This window comes from Crinia signifera, chromosome 6 (genome assembly GCF_055691185.1).
Source record: "Crinia signifera chromosome 6, ASM5569118v1, whole genome shotgun sequence".
Classification (NCBI taxonomy): domain Eukaryota; kingdom Metazoa; phylum Chordata; class Amphibia; order Anura; family Myobatrachidae; genus Crinia; species Crinia signifera.
In genome coordinates this window covers 71,096,874-71,112,282 of record NC_139222.1, presented here as the reverse complement: position 1 = coordinate 71,112,282, position 15,409 = coordinate 71,096,874, and the positions used below count along the sequence as shown (strand labels likewise).

The 15,409-nt window shown below is 46.9% G+C and overlaps 1 protein-coding gene across 1 annotated transcript in view; it reads right to left on the bottom strand.

Annotated features, from left to right (window-relative positions):
- Positions 1 to 12,592, bottom strand: part of LOC146006968 (L-threonine ammonia-lyase-like) — a 57,200-nt gene extending 44,608 nt beyond the window's left edge. The window contains exon 1 of the mRNA XM_083145394.1: positions 12,495 to 12,592. The gene's annotated coding sequence lies outside the window, so the exon portion shown is untranslated. The remainder of the gene's footprint in view (positions 1 to 12,494) is intronic.
- Positions 12,593 to 15,409: the final 2,817 nt, after the last annotated feature.

The following is a 15,409-nucleotide window of genomic DNA, read 5'->3' as shown; positions in this document are numbered from 1 at the left end:
CATCACTGCCCCAGTTCATTATAGTGCTGGGATTAATCCCATTACTGAAAGGAAAAACAGTGCCAGTTATTGCTGCAAAACCAGTTATCCCAATTCATTATAAACAATGATAGACTTAGTCCATTTGCAGGAGTACACACAGAGATGCAAGCTTATGCCTTCGTGATCTGAAATAACCCTTGTTTAAATTGGGCTGCTTCATTATATAGTGTTCAAGACTCAACTAAATAAAATGTCCAATTGCAGAATGTTTTTTTGTTTTATGGTTTGGTTCCATAATCAGCTGGATCTACTATAGGTGAAAGTCTTACTACAGCGGCAGAACACAGAACCCACAGAATGCAATATTGCACATTATCTACTCCGCTGTGACTTACTTAAGATACAATTGAACCTATTACTAATACTATTAATTATAAAATACAGATTAAAGGTTCCGCTCACTCCAATCTTTAATGATGCATGGTGTTATATGTTCCAATGAAGCACCGTCAGAGAGCATCACTAAAGCATGTCTGCCATTGTTCTCCATGGGGAACAGATATGCAAAACAGCCAGAAGCCAAGTTCAGCACGGAATGGAGAGGAAGGGTGAGTAGTGGGGATTGGTATCAAATATGTGGGCCTGTAGGAAACTGGTTAGCTGCTGTCAGTGGAATGTACATAGCTTTGTTGTTGAGTAACAGGAAAATGATGATGTTGCCCAATAGCACATAGTCATCGCAGAGCCAGTTAAGTAATACTAAGTGAGTGGAAGGAGAGGAAGGGGAAGAGGGGAGGATGAGAATGGGGAAGAGGGGAGGATGAGAATGGGGAAGAGGGGAGGATGAGAATGGGGAAGGAGAGGAAGATGACGGGTAGCAGAGCTAAATGTGCAATAATGGGAAGGAGGAAGGAGAAGGGGGAGAATGGAGCTGTATGTGGAAGGAGAAGAGAATGGAGGAGATGAGAAAAGAGGGCAGGAGGATGTATGAAGGAAAGTAGCAGAATTGAGGAAGGAGGAGACTGGAGGCCGATCAGTATCCAGTTAGCAGATAGACAGTCAATAAATTTATACCACGTGGATTACATGGTCAAAAGGTTAAATTGTCAAATGTTCGAAACGTCAACATGCAAATGGATGACACAGAATAGATTGACACATGAGTTTTCATGATTTGTAGGTTTAAGCTCCATGGGAGGGAGGCTGCCTGGTGGTGACAGTTAGGGACTTGATACAGAGGTTAGATTTAGTAGAGAGGCTGCCGATGGGGATGTTAGTCCATGTTGCCAGCTGTTTTGACTGTCGACCACGTGATGTCAATGTATTGACACTATCTATATACTGTTGATCTTTTATCCACAGCCAGGCAGATGGATGGTGGAAGAAGAAAACAAGGAGAAGAGGACAGGAGAAAAAAAGAGAAGAGTGCAATGGGGAATCCAATATAACTGTTGCACTTCCCGATGTCCTTGTGCATGAGGATATTTGAAAACCATAAGGCAACCCATACAGATGTGGCTGGAGCATGGAGCATTCTGGATTTATTGAAATCATGGCCCTAGTAAAAGAAATTATGGGAACTATTCAAAGTCCCTTTTCCCAGATCGAACATTTTACTTGGGAGTCAAAATTCAAGAAGAATTATATTCATACTGTATATATCCGGATAATATTTTAACAACTGGTTGGCCTGTATGGCACATCCCACTCCTCCTCCTCCTCCTCCTTCCTTGATGCCCGACAGCTGATGGCGCCATGTTTCCAGCGCTGTTGTGGAATTTGTTGTATCCAAAAAAATTCTGGCGCATTTAAGAAACGTATTGGTTTTTAAACAGACATACTAGAAAAGGATGTATTCCATGTGGCCTGTTTGTGAGGACTGCAGACCCAAACTCACACATTTGTATACCTGCTGCTTACCACACGGCCTGGAGAGCACTTTACACACTACAGTGATTTTTGTTGCCAGTCACTTGTGCAATAGCGAGAGTGTTTGCAAGGCTTAGAAATCCCATGTGATCTCGTCCAGGGACCTGAAGCAACAGCTTAAACTAAGCTGACAGTGAATTCCTTTACTAAGGTAAAAGGTCACTGGGGTGTGTGATGGAATTTTAGAGGATGTTAGTTGTCTATGTGGAGATACTGATAGCAAGATATTTTTAGACTCTAAGCTGTTTATTTTTTGTCCTGAGGGATTTGAAGAGACACAGACAGATTATTATGGGAGTTTGTACCAAATCACACAGTAACTAAATGTTGATCAAACAGGCTTATGTCTAAAGCACCGGAAAGACAGGTGCATCATTTTCAGGTGTATGGGCAGGGCCGGATTTGTGCCTAGGCCCATGAGGCACAGGCCTCAGGGGCCGGGCGGCACAAATCAAGGGCGGCACGGCAGGCTGACCCATACCCCCTTCCCTCGTCGGCGGTCTGCCTGATCCAGCCTCCTGTCTCCCCCTCCCCCTCTCTGATGCGCCGGGCCCGACATCAAAGACCAGCCCTGGCGAGAATGCTGCTGCGGTGTGTGACAGAGTGGGAGACCGTCAAGGCCCTTGGGGAGGGGGGAAGCTGGATCAGGCAGACCGCTGGCGGGGGAGGGAGCTGGATCAGGCAGACTGCTGGCTGTGGTGTGTGACAGAGTGGGAGACCATAAAGGCCCTAGCTGCAGACTCCAGTGGCTGAGACCCGGACCCACCCCCTCCCCCCATTCGCGGGCCCCCCGCGACCCCCCTCCCCCATGCGCGGGCCCCCCGCGCCCCCCCCTCCCGCGATTCGCAGCACGCCCGCGAGCCCCCCCCCTCCCGCAATTCGCGGAACCCCCGCGCCCCCCCTCCCCCCATTCGCGGGACCCCCGTGCCCCCCCTCCCCCATTTGTGGGACCCCCGCGCCCCCCCCTCCCTCCCCGGGAGCCCCGTGACTCCCCCTCCCCCATTCGCGGGACCCCTACGACCCCCCCTCCCGCAATTTCCTGGACCCCCGCGACACCCCCTCCCTTGACACCTCCCCTCCCGAGATTCACGGGACCCCCTTCCGCGATTCGCATCCCCCCCGTGACCCAGCGATTCACGGCGCCCCCCTCCCGTGATTTGCAGACCCAACCCCCCTCTCGCGATTCGCGGCCCCACCTCCCGCGCTTTGTGGCGCCCCCTCCCGTGCTTCGCTGCGCCCCCCTCCCGCGATTTGCAAACCCCCGCCCCCTCCCACGATTCACTGCACCCCTCGCACCCCCTCCTGCGATTTGCGGACCCCCTCCCGTGATTCATGGACCCCCAACAGCATCTCCGCCACCCCCTCCCGCTTTCCACCCCCCCCCGTGCGCGATTCACGGCGCCCCCCACACTCCCGCCCTCCCACAATTCGCGAGACCCCCGCGACCCCCACTCCAGCGATTCACGGCGCCCCCCCCTCCGGTGATTTGCGGACCCAAGCCCCCTCCTGAGATTCACGGCACCCCCCGCAGACCCCCTCCCGAGATTTGCGACCCTCCCTCCCGCGATTCGCCGCGTCTCCCTCCCGCGATTTGCAAACCCCAGCCCCCTCCCGAGATTCACGGCACCCCCTCCCCCACTCCTGCGATTTGCGGACCCCCTCCCGCGATTCACGGAACCCCACAGCACCCGTGACACACCCCCCACGATTCACAGACCCCTCCTACGATTCACGGCACCCACCGAACACACCCTCCTGCGATTCGCGGCCCCCCACGACCTCCCCCTCCCGTGATTCATGACCCCCCCCGCACCCCTCTCCCACGATTCGCGGACCCCCACAACCCCCTTTCTCCCGCACTTCACTGACCCCCACAACCCCCCTCCCACAATTTGCGGATCCCCCCTTCCAGCGATTTAAGGCCCCCCACTGCCAGAAGTGTCCCCACGGTCCTCTGCACCAGCGCCACAACTTTTATCAATGTCTTGCCCCCATACCACTATTATACAGCCTCCTGCTCTCATACACCCCCTTACTCCCTCCCAGTGCAAGGAGACGCTCACCCACTGCCGGGAGCTGCATACTGTCCCCCACCCTCCTCCAGTTCTAGGGATGCCCATCGACCATCAATGATTTCAAATCATTGATGGTTTATGGCCGATGTTGAATACTTTTGCCATCGATGTGGGAGGACCAGATGGTTTCCCTACATCAATGGCAAAGGAGAACCAATCAAGTTCTGATTGACCCACGGCCTATTCAGTCAGATATATTGGATGACCATTGATAGCTACAACAAATGATGGTTGTTCCTAGGAACAAAGATTTCCTGCGACCTCAAATGGGGTCCCAACATCATTACAACTGTCAAGAAGGCTCAGCAGCGGTTGTTCTTCCTGAGGCAACTCAAGAAATTCAACATCCCGCAGGAGCTGCTGCTCATCTTCTACACTGCCATAGTAGAGTCTGTCCTTTGCTCCTCGATCACAATCTGGTTCGGAGGAGCAAACGAGAATGACAGACGAAGGTTGCAAAGAGTGGTGAGGATGGCAGAAAAGATCATTGGGGCGGAGCTCCCCACTGTCCAAGAACTATACCTAGCCAGGGTCAATAAGCGTGCAGGAAAGATCTTGGCGGACAAGCTACACCCTGGCCACAACCTGTTTGAACCCCTTCCGTCAGGCAGACGTTTTAGGTTCATCCCAGCAAAGACGACAAGAACTACAAAAGGCTTCTTCCCAATAGCTGTCCACCAACTAAACCGTATTGAACATACCAAATACTAACTTGAACTTTTCTAGATACATGTGAAATGTATGTGATGTATGTTTATGCCTCTCTTCCCACCCCCTTTGTGTTCCCTGATTGATGCTGCACTGTTACCACAAAAAATTCCAAGCATACGCAAGTATACCTGGCCAATAAAGATGATTCTGATTCTGGTTATCCAAGTAATATGTTAATACTATCGATGGCATGATGCAAAATCGCCATCATTGCCAACCATCGATGGCGTCTGCACCAATGCTCATCCCTACTCTTCAACAGCCAAAAACCTTTACTACCCCTCATGACCACACACCTCTATCACTGCCCTGCCTCCTGTTCTCCTGCCTCGTAAGGCATCTTTCATACAATTCTAACCATATTTCTCACAATACAAACGTTCACAAATTAAGGGGGCACAGCCCCTTACGACGGTGTGAAGAGCGTATATATATATATATATATATATATATATATATATATATATATATATATATATATATATAATGTAAACAAGAGGATGTGTGGCGCCACTTGTGAAAACCTCAGTCCAGATACCAGGTAAATCAGGCAATATCCCCCTTCTAATTCTGGGGTGTCAGCCAATCTTCAATAATAGAAGTAATGGTAAGTTACTTTAGAAAAAATGTGGGTTCAATAAATGAAGATGCGGCGACTATTGCTCTGGGGTAGTCAATGCTGAGTGTGCTGGTCCGCACAGTAACAAACCATAAAAAAGTTCTATAAAAGTGGATTTAGAATACGGTATATACTTCTTTATAGATAAAAAATATCAAAAGGTAGGTATAAAAAATAAATACATTTATTTGGACAAGGTAGAGAAAAATATAATTTCAATAAAAAACAGACAATTTAATAATTTTTTTTTTTTTAAAAACGTTCTATACTAAAAAATTATTAAAAACAATAATAAGGTGCAAAAAGAGAAAGGAGGGTAGCTTATCTTTAGATAGATGAGACAGGAGGGCTATGGAGTCCCAACGCGTTTCGTCTGAAGGACGAAACGCGTTGGGACTCCATAGCCCTCCTGTCTCATCTATCTAAAGATAAGCTACCCTCCTTTCTCTTTTTGCACCTTATTATTGTTTTTAATAATTTTTTAGTATAGAACGTTTTTTAAAAAAAAAAATTATTAAATTGTCTGTTTTTTATTGAAATTATATTTTTCTCTACCTTGTCCAAATAAATGTATTTATTTTTTATACCTACCTTTTGATATTTTTTATCTATAAAGAAGTATATACCGTATTCTAAATCCACTTTTATAGAACTTTTTTATGGTTTGTTACTGTGCGGACCAGCACACTCAGCATTGACTACCCCAGAGCAATAGTCGCCGCATCTTCATTTATTGAACCCATATATATATATTAATTAGAGATGAGTGGGTCCGGATCCCCGAGATCCGACAGATCCGAATTTCGGGGATCCGGGCCAGATCTGAGCTGGCTCGGGAGTTCCCATCTGAATTCCGGACCAATAACGAGGCCGAACGTCATCATCGCGCTGTCGGATTCTCGCGGGAGCGGGATCTTATAAAAGACGCACGCACGCCCCGCCATCTTCACTCCAATCTTGGAGCTCCGTGCTGTGCTCTGTGCCATGTGCTCCGTGACCTGACCTGTGCCCTCACTTGCCCTGTGCTGTGCTCCGTGCCATGTGCTCCATGCTGTGCTGTGCTCCGTGACCTGCCCTGTGCCCTCACTGCCCTGTGCTGTGCTCCGTGACCTGCCCTGTGCCCTCACTGCCCTGTGCTGTGCTCCGTGACCTGCCCTGTGCCCTCACTGCCCCGTGCTGTGCTCCGTGACCTGCCCTGTGCCCTCACTGCCCTGTGTTGTAGACTTGAGAGTCAGTGACTGTTTATAGGCCTGAGCCCTGTAGTGTGATTTAACTAACTAGGTGCTGCAGTGCTCACACGCAGGGGCTGCAGTGTCCACTGTCCAGGGGCTTTCCTGTGGCCCGTGCCCTGTTGTGATTTATTTAGCCCTAAGCCCTGTGTTGTGATTTATTTAGCCCTGAACCCTGTGTTTTTTTGTGATTTAACTAACTAACTCAGTGCTCACACGCAGGGGCTGCAGTGCTGCTGAGTAGTACACTGTGTACAGGGGCTGCAGTAATACAAGGGGCTGTGTCCAGTGTGACGGCCTATGTCTTATCCATTGTCACGAGTCACTCACGACATATATCCTGTGTCCTGTCCTGTGTGACGACTGACGACATATCCTGTGTCCAGTGTGACGACATATATCCTGTGTCCAGTGTGACGACATATATCCTGTGTCCAGCGTGACGACATATATCCATTGTCCAGTGTGACGACATATATCCAGTGGCCAGTGTGACATCTAACCATTGTGTGACGGCATATATCCAGTGTCCAGCGTGACATATATCCATTGTCCAGTGTACAGGAGCTGTGTCCAGGGGCGGTGTCCAGAGGCTGTGTCCAGTGTGATGGCTGTGTCCATTGTCCAGGGGCTGTGTCCAGTGTGACGGCTGTGTCCAGTGTACAGGAGCTGTGTCCAGAGGCTGTGTCCATTGTCCAGGGGCTGTGTCCAGGGTGACAGGCTGTGTCCAGTGTCCAGGGGCTGTGTCCAGGGGCAGTGTCCAGTGTGACAGGCTGTGTCCAGTGTAAAGTAAGAAAAAGAAATAAAAGTAATAAATAAAATAAAAACACATTTTTGGAGGATGATGGAGGAGGAAATAGTGGGAGTGCTGAAGCTGCTACCACCAGTCTTGACAAGGCCGATACCTCTTTGTATTTGCTGTTTGGAGCATTTCTCTTTTTTTGGGATAGTTTAATAAACTGCCACCCTGTCTGCCCCTGCAGTGCTGCTCTGCTAGGTTGGAAGTGTAAGATCCACATGTATGTGATGCCGACTGCTGTCGCTTAGCTTAGTCATCCAGCTACCTTGGTATACCCTTTTGGCCCAACTACAGTAAATGAAAACAATTTTGTAAGCTGTGAAGTGATCAAAATTGACTAGAAATGAGTGGAAACTAATGTTATTGAGGTTAATAATACTTTAGGGGCAAAAACAGGCCCAAATTCTGTTATTTTAGCCATTTTTAGCATTTTTTCATAAAAATCCAGATCCAAAACCAAAACCCACAAGGGTGGTTTTGCCAAAACCAATCCAGATCCAAAACACGAAGGGAGATCCAGATCCAAAACCAAAACCCGAAAAAATGGCCGCCGCACATCTCTAATATATATATATATGTATGACTTATACCTTAATAATGATTATATTAAAATAGAGGGGGGGCGGCCAAAAATGTTGTGCCTAGGGGCGGCCTGACTTAAATTCGCGTATGGGCCAAATGTATTGAGTGTTAACAGTGATAAAGTCAGGGGCGGAACTACCGCCGGTGCAGACAGTGCAATGCACCGGGGCCCAAGGGGTTAAAGGGGCCCGGTGCCGCTGTCCGCCCGGCATGCTGTAATTCCTATCTTGTTTCAATCCTGTTGGCTGCCGTCAGGGGGATACTGCCGGGGCTGAGGGCACACGGCCCGCAGGCTATCCCCTGGAGTCTGGACCCTCTTTAATTTGTGTTCCTTTTAAATAGTACCGCGGCTGGTGGAGTTCGGGGCTGGCAGGTTGACTTCATGTGCGGCACGGCTAAAGTGACCGGAAGCAGTGCTGGCAGTATTTCATACTACCACTTCTGCACTTCAAACACACACAGTACATCAGATGCAGCAGCGCTGGTCCCCGGAGTCCTGTCCCTACTGCTGCAGTCACCGTAATGCCCAGTACACATTATAGCACACACAGTTATGCCCAGTACACATTATAGTACACACTGTAATGCCCAGTACACATTACAGCACACGCCGTAATGCCCAGTACACATTACAGCACACGCTGTAATGCCCAGTACACATTACAGCACACGCTGTAATGCCCAGTACACATTACAGCACACACCGTAATGCCCAGTACACATTATAGCACACACCGTTGGCTCACAATTGGCCCACTCGCATAAAGATACATGTATACTAGAAACTATATAAAACCTGAAAACAGGGACAGTGCTAAAAATTTAGGGCATGTTTTTTGGGGGGGAAGTGGTGTGGTCACATAGTAGTACACATTACAGCACACACCGTAATGCCCAGTACACATTATAGCACACACCGTAATGCCCAGTACACATTATAGCACACACCGTAATGCCCAGTACACATTATAGCACACACCGTAATGCCCAGTACCATACCTCCCAACAGTCCCGATTTTATCGGGACAGTCCCGATGGTCAGGGCCTGTCCCGATGTCCCACCCGCGGGCGGCAGTGTCCCGCGGTGTGGGGGGGCTGTTGGGAGTCCCCCCTGTCAGCTGCCAAGCAGCGGGGAATAAACTCTATTCCCGCAGCCAGGGAACTGGGGGCATGGCTAGAGGCTCACAGAGCCTCTGGGTCATGCCCCCATAGCGGCAAAATGGGGGCGTGGCCTCACGGAAGAGCCACGAGTATAGACCACGCCCCAAATTAGGCCCCCCCCCACCCCCCCCCCGAAAATTTCGACGCGCATCCGGCGCGCAGGAACATCGTCCCGCCTGCAGGACTTCAAAAGTTGGGAGGTATGCAGTACACATTATAGCACACGCCGTAATGCCCAGTACACATTACAGCACACGCCGTAATGCCCAGTACACATTACAGCACACGCCGTAATGCCCAGTACACATTACAGCACACGCCGTAATGCCCAGTACACATTACAGCACACGCCGTAATGCCCAGTACACATTACAGCACACGCCGTAATGCCCAGTACACATTACAGCACATTGTACAGCAGTACACTACTGCTTCACTCGCCATGCTTCAGACCAGACTGTTCTCCATCTGAGTCCACATGGACGGTAAATTATGAAAAAGTAAACAACCCCCCCCCCCAAAAAAAAAAACTCTTTTTGCAATGTAAACTGTGGGCATGTCCACCTTTTGGTGTCTACCTAGTGATGGTCGACCTAGACATTGTTCTCAACCATCTTAGCTGATACTTAGCTGCATGGCCTAGCTTACTGAACCATGTCAAACTACTGTATCTAAAAACCACTTGTAACGGATGCCAAGCACAGCAGGACTCAGAAATCCCAGCAGGTACAGATTCCGTATTCTGTTATGTACAGATTCCAGCAGGTACAGGTTCCATATGAAATCTTGAGCCACAACAACATGGTGACCATATTAGTCTCATTTTTCTATTACAGTAGACCTCAACTTAAAAGAATGTGTGCCATTTTGTGTGCCGAGAGATGGGAAACACTTTCTCTAACCTCTGAATCCCATGTACGGTTCTACTGATTATATAAACTGTATGAAATGTTTCCCAGATTGACATAACCTCATCTATGCTTCAGGGAAGGACAATAATTGATACAGGCACTGTTCCAGAGATAAACCAAATCTAACCTCTGACCTATCGTATACATCATGTGGTTGTTATGTGGGAATATTCTGTACCGCAAGGAGGGGGTGGGGGGGAAATCAGAGTAGAATCATCTAGTGTAGACTAACCAGAAACAGCCGTCATGGGCCCTGAGAGACTGGATTCTTATTTCATAACACGGCATAACATCCAGTCATTAATGAAAAAGGCTTCATGGATTTCTGTAGTATACTGTATGAAAATGTATAGAAGATTTTTGCCTTTGCATATGTTTAGCTAATTAAAATAAATGGGTATGCCATCATTAGGTCGACATTCAAAAGGCTGACCATTATTGGTCAACACATGAAAAAGGTTGACATGAGTTTTTCGTAAAAAAAATTTTTTAACTGACTTGTTCATACTTGACCATCCCAATGGGCGGGAGAATATAATAGTGCCCAAAGCATGGCGAGTGTTTTGGAACTGTCCCGTGTCCCAAAAGGGGATCTCTTGCACCAGGTAGGTGTAAGTACTCAGACTATTGATGACGGGTTAAAAGCGGGTGCTGTGATGCATCTACAAGAACACATGCTTATAGTACATTAGTATTCCGTTAGCAATATACCCGCATTCAGAACGCAGCTGCATACAGAGCCATATGTGAATCCGCTTTTTTATTTGTGCTGTGCTACATATTGTTTATTAATATAAATATAAAAGAAGAGAGTATTACACCCTGACCAGGGGTTAGCACGAAGCTATGGCCTTACTTCTTTTCCTCCATCCCTATCAATATATGGTCATTGGGTCGACACACCAAAGGTAGACATGGCTTAGGATGGGATGTGGTCAATATGCCGAATCCCTTAAAACAAAACCTCAAATTGGTTGACATGCTTAAGGTCAACATGGTTGGAAGGTCGACACAAGCATTATGTTGACAGTATCTAGGTTGACAGTCAAAATGTCGACATGTATTTTTCACCTATTTGAGGTGTTGACTAAATCAATGTCGACCTTTGGTTGATCGAACCAATCACTGCGTGTTGGCAGGGGCCCTACACACACACGCACACACACAACGATTTGTGCTTAATTTCTAAAAGGCAACACTTTAATTTAATTTAAAGGTGGCCATACACTAGGCCGATTCCACTGCGATCTGATCACTTTTCATCCGATTCCGTCGAGAAATCAGATGAAAAGTGACCAAATCGCATGAGTATGACATCAGTTCGGATGCAGTGCGGGGTCCTGTGGGCATCGCATCAAAGCCTGAAGATCGCACCTGCTGCATGACCGATTTATCGTGTCCACAAGATTTGGCTGGGATTGCATACAATACATCATATGCAGTGCTGCTGCCTGAAATGTTCAAGGGGGGGTCGTAGGCAAATTCTCCCCTCGGAGAAGTCACCCCATGTATGGACACCTTAACCCATTAGTACAAGTACAAATATCCATAATGCCAACCACTTTCGCTACCGACACCACCCATGCATTGCCACTAGTACCATAGGCACCTGCTAACATAGGAACATGCATGTCTTCTGAATTTCTGCAACCAAAAGGACAATTCTCTCAACTCAAGTCTGTCCCGCTAAACCTCAGGACATTTGGAAGAGGTATGACATAAGGAGTAATCACAGTCCTTAAACTCATCAACAAAATTCACATCTGTGTCACTGTCACCTTAGCTAGTGATGATTAATAGCCGAAGAAGTTGTTCAGAAAACTTGCTGAGCCGAGAACAGAAGTAATGGCCTTGTAGTTGCGGAAGCTGAAGTGGAACACTCCTCCCCCCTCCCCGGGCTAAAGGTTATTTGTTGACCTTTTCCTGGTGTTCTGCTATTCACATAAACTTAAAGCATCTGGAATTTAAGAGTTAATATCGCAATAAATATATACAGTGAGGATCGCTTTACAAGACCACACAGGTTCCATATTTAGAAGACATGCTACTGTCTGCTACATACGCTCCGATTTGGAACTCATAACAAGCAATGCACTGGGAATGGTCACTTCTGTATACAGTATATGTCTTTGTACAATGACTTAGAACTTGTTTTATTAGTGTTGTCAGGTTTTTTTCCCCTGTCCAGCTGTATCCTTCCTGCTCCAGGAAACCATTAAATCATATTATGTTATATATATTGCATAGCACAACATTAACAGATGTTGCTATCTATCCAAGAGAATAACTTAAAAAAATAAAAAATTTAAATATATTCTATATTTCCTTCTAGTGAGCAGGTAAATGATAGACTGTAAGTTATGGGCATTGCACTAGGCCAGATACATTCTGTAAGCTTTTAACTCAAATACAGGTATATACAGTACATTCCTTCACAGCAAATGCTGAATGATAGGTTTCTGCTTGTATAAGGTTTCTGGTGTTCAGTTAAGTTACCTTTGTGGTCAGGCAAAGTGGTTGCTTTGAATTCTAAGAACATTTTGACTGGAGCTGATGCAGAGTTCTTGAGCTTGCAACTACATTCCAATATAAAGGTGACCTGGAATCAGGAGACAGGTGCAAAGGTAAAGTAATGCTGGCCACACATCAGACCAACTTCAGACCAACTTTTTTAAAACTCTTCAAACCTCCAACCATCCAACTTGACAGTCCAACTAAAACAGTTCCCCACACATCTAACCAACTTTTCTTCCAACCAGTCAATTTTTTTTTTTTTAGTCCAGCCAACTTCTGTCCAACTTCTGATGTCACAAAAGTGGGTGGACAGGTTCGACCTACTTTTGTTTTCTTTTCTTTTATTATTAATAATATTATTTAGTTTAAAAGTGGCCTAATTCAAAGTGAGAATTGAAAGTAGATGAAATTATCTGCCTCACACACCAGACAGTCTAGTAAAAGTTACATGTATCAGTTGAATTTGTTAAATGCAAATAATTTGTAACAATCTTCCTCAGTGTTGCAACATAAGCCCAATACACATAACATGACTTTTTAATAGATATTGCTCATTTTATCCCTTCTGAGCGGTAACTTTTAAAATCATTCATATATAACGATGCGCTTATTGAGATATATATATATATATATATATATATATATATATATCCACTGTATGTTCCGGCACTCCACGCTTACAATTTATATCCTGCCCGGGTGCCCTCCTTGGTGACACAGGAGTCCACCAATAGCTACCAACAAATAACAGGTGTCACTCCGGAGTGACGCCTGTTATTTCTTGAGAAATAACAGACAATGAACAAACAATAAAATAGAAATACACCAACTGTGAATCTTTTTTTTTACCTTGCTAGATCAATGGATGGGGAATCGGGGTAAATTACCCCAAATGGGGTAAAATGAAATTCCTGTAGGTAATGGACCAAGACACAGCCTGCATATGAATCTATATGCATGCTCCCCTGGAATTTCATTTCATGGTCCATAGCAGTAGCACTGAAACAGTGTGACAGCCATGCAGAGCGGTGGGCTGCCCCAGCTATCTTCAGAGCGGGTCCACAGCTGTTTGAAATCTGGTGCTGGACCACCAGCCACTGGAGCTACTATTGGCTTGCGTCATGGTGCGAGATTTAAAACAGCTGTGGATGTACCTGTAATTATGAGGTACTTCACCATTTTTTCTGCTATTATTGGTTTGAAAGCCCTGATCACATGAGTTAATTCTGTAATGTTACAGAGTCACTGGGAATTCCTCCTGCTACCCTGAGAGAAATATTATTTTCCCTGTATTCAGACATATCTGTTACACCCATCTGCAGTAGTAAAGAAATGGTATTGTTTGTTAATTTTGTCCATGCAGGGGACAGGGGCTCCAAATGCGATCCTTTCACTCTTCCTTTGGAACCAAGCATGTGCAGCAGGCCAGCAGCTATTGGCAGTAATTTGTACAAAGTGGCAAATGTCATCTGAAGATGTCATTAGCTGACAGGATCAATGTAATTCAGACGGATCCGATATGATTTCCCGGCGGTCGGGATCCCGGTGGTCGGAATCCCGACACTGGAATCCCGAACGCCGAAATCCCGACAAGGGGGGGACATGGATCGCCCCCCCTTGCGGGCTCGCTGCGCTCGGCACGCAGCGGGCCCGGTGCCTCGCTACGCTCGGCACGCTATTTTATTCTCCCTCCATGGGTGTCGTGGACACCCACGGAGGGAGAAAGTTTCGGGATTTCGGCGTTCGGGATTCCAGTGTCGGGATTCCGACCGCCGGGATCCCGACCGCCGGGAAATCAACTGCATCCCAATTCAGACGCCTGTTAATCTGACAGTTTAGCAGCCCCTGTAGAAACTATAGATACCATGAAAAGAAAAACTCCACCAATATTATTTCAATAATGTATGCTCATTCTACAGCTAACTGTCTCTGCACCAAAGAGCATGAGAAGTAAAAGATGTTGCTTAAGTTCTTTGGCAAGTTGCAGTTCCATTCTGATTGATAAGTTAGCGCACAGGGGCATTGGAGAATTTGTAAAGGGGGTTTCTAGACATGTACTTTCTCGCTCTCTCTCTATAACGAATATTATATATATATATATATATATATATATATATATACACATATACATATGTGTGTGTTAATAAAGCCTGTATAATGGTAACTTGAAGTCTGCCACTATCCAGCCTAAATAGTGTGTGTGTATATATATATATATATATATATATATATATATATATAATCTGGTGCTACTCACAAAAAGCCTCAAACTTATTTAAACACTGACAGTGACATAACATTGACTCTGGTCTTCTCCACATGAAAATACATACATATGACATGACATTACATACACATTTAAACATCTGCACTCCCCTCACCCACCTCTGCTGCTGACTGTCTACTGTGACCCTTGCTGCTCCCGAGTATACCTGCTTCTCCCGTAGCACCCAGATGACCCCCTGCACCGCTGTCAATAATAGCCGCTGCTGACCCGGGAGTGCCCGACAATACAGAGAGGAACTGCAGCTCATGGCTCCCTGCTCCCGCGCTGCGGCGTAATTAACATCTGAACACCGCAGCTTCTGTCGGTCTTCCATTCCTTCCCCGGCTCTGGGAGTTGCGTGACCACGGCGGAGGTTATCATTTTGACACCTCCCCGCCATTACTGTTGCTGCTGCCGCTGCCATGTCCCGGGCTGGGCGATCGCGGGGGTAAGTATACTGGGGATGCTGTGGGGGGGACCGGACAAAGGATGCTCCGGGGGAACCGGACAAAGGATGCTTCGGGGGACAGGACCAGGACACGGCAGTAGCGCACGCAGGGGGGGTTTCTGGGTACCCAGAAAACCCCCCAGGAGTCTAAGGGCCCTAGGCTGAAAGCTGAGGGTCTCCTCT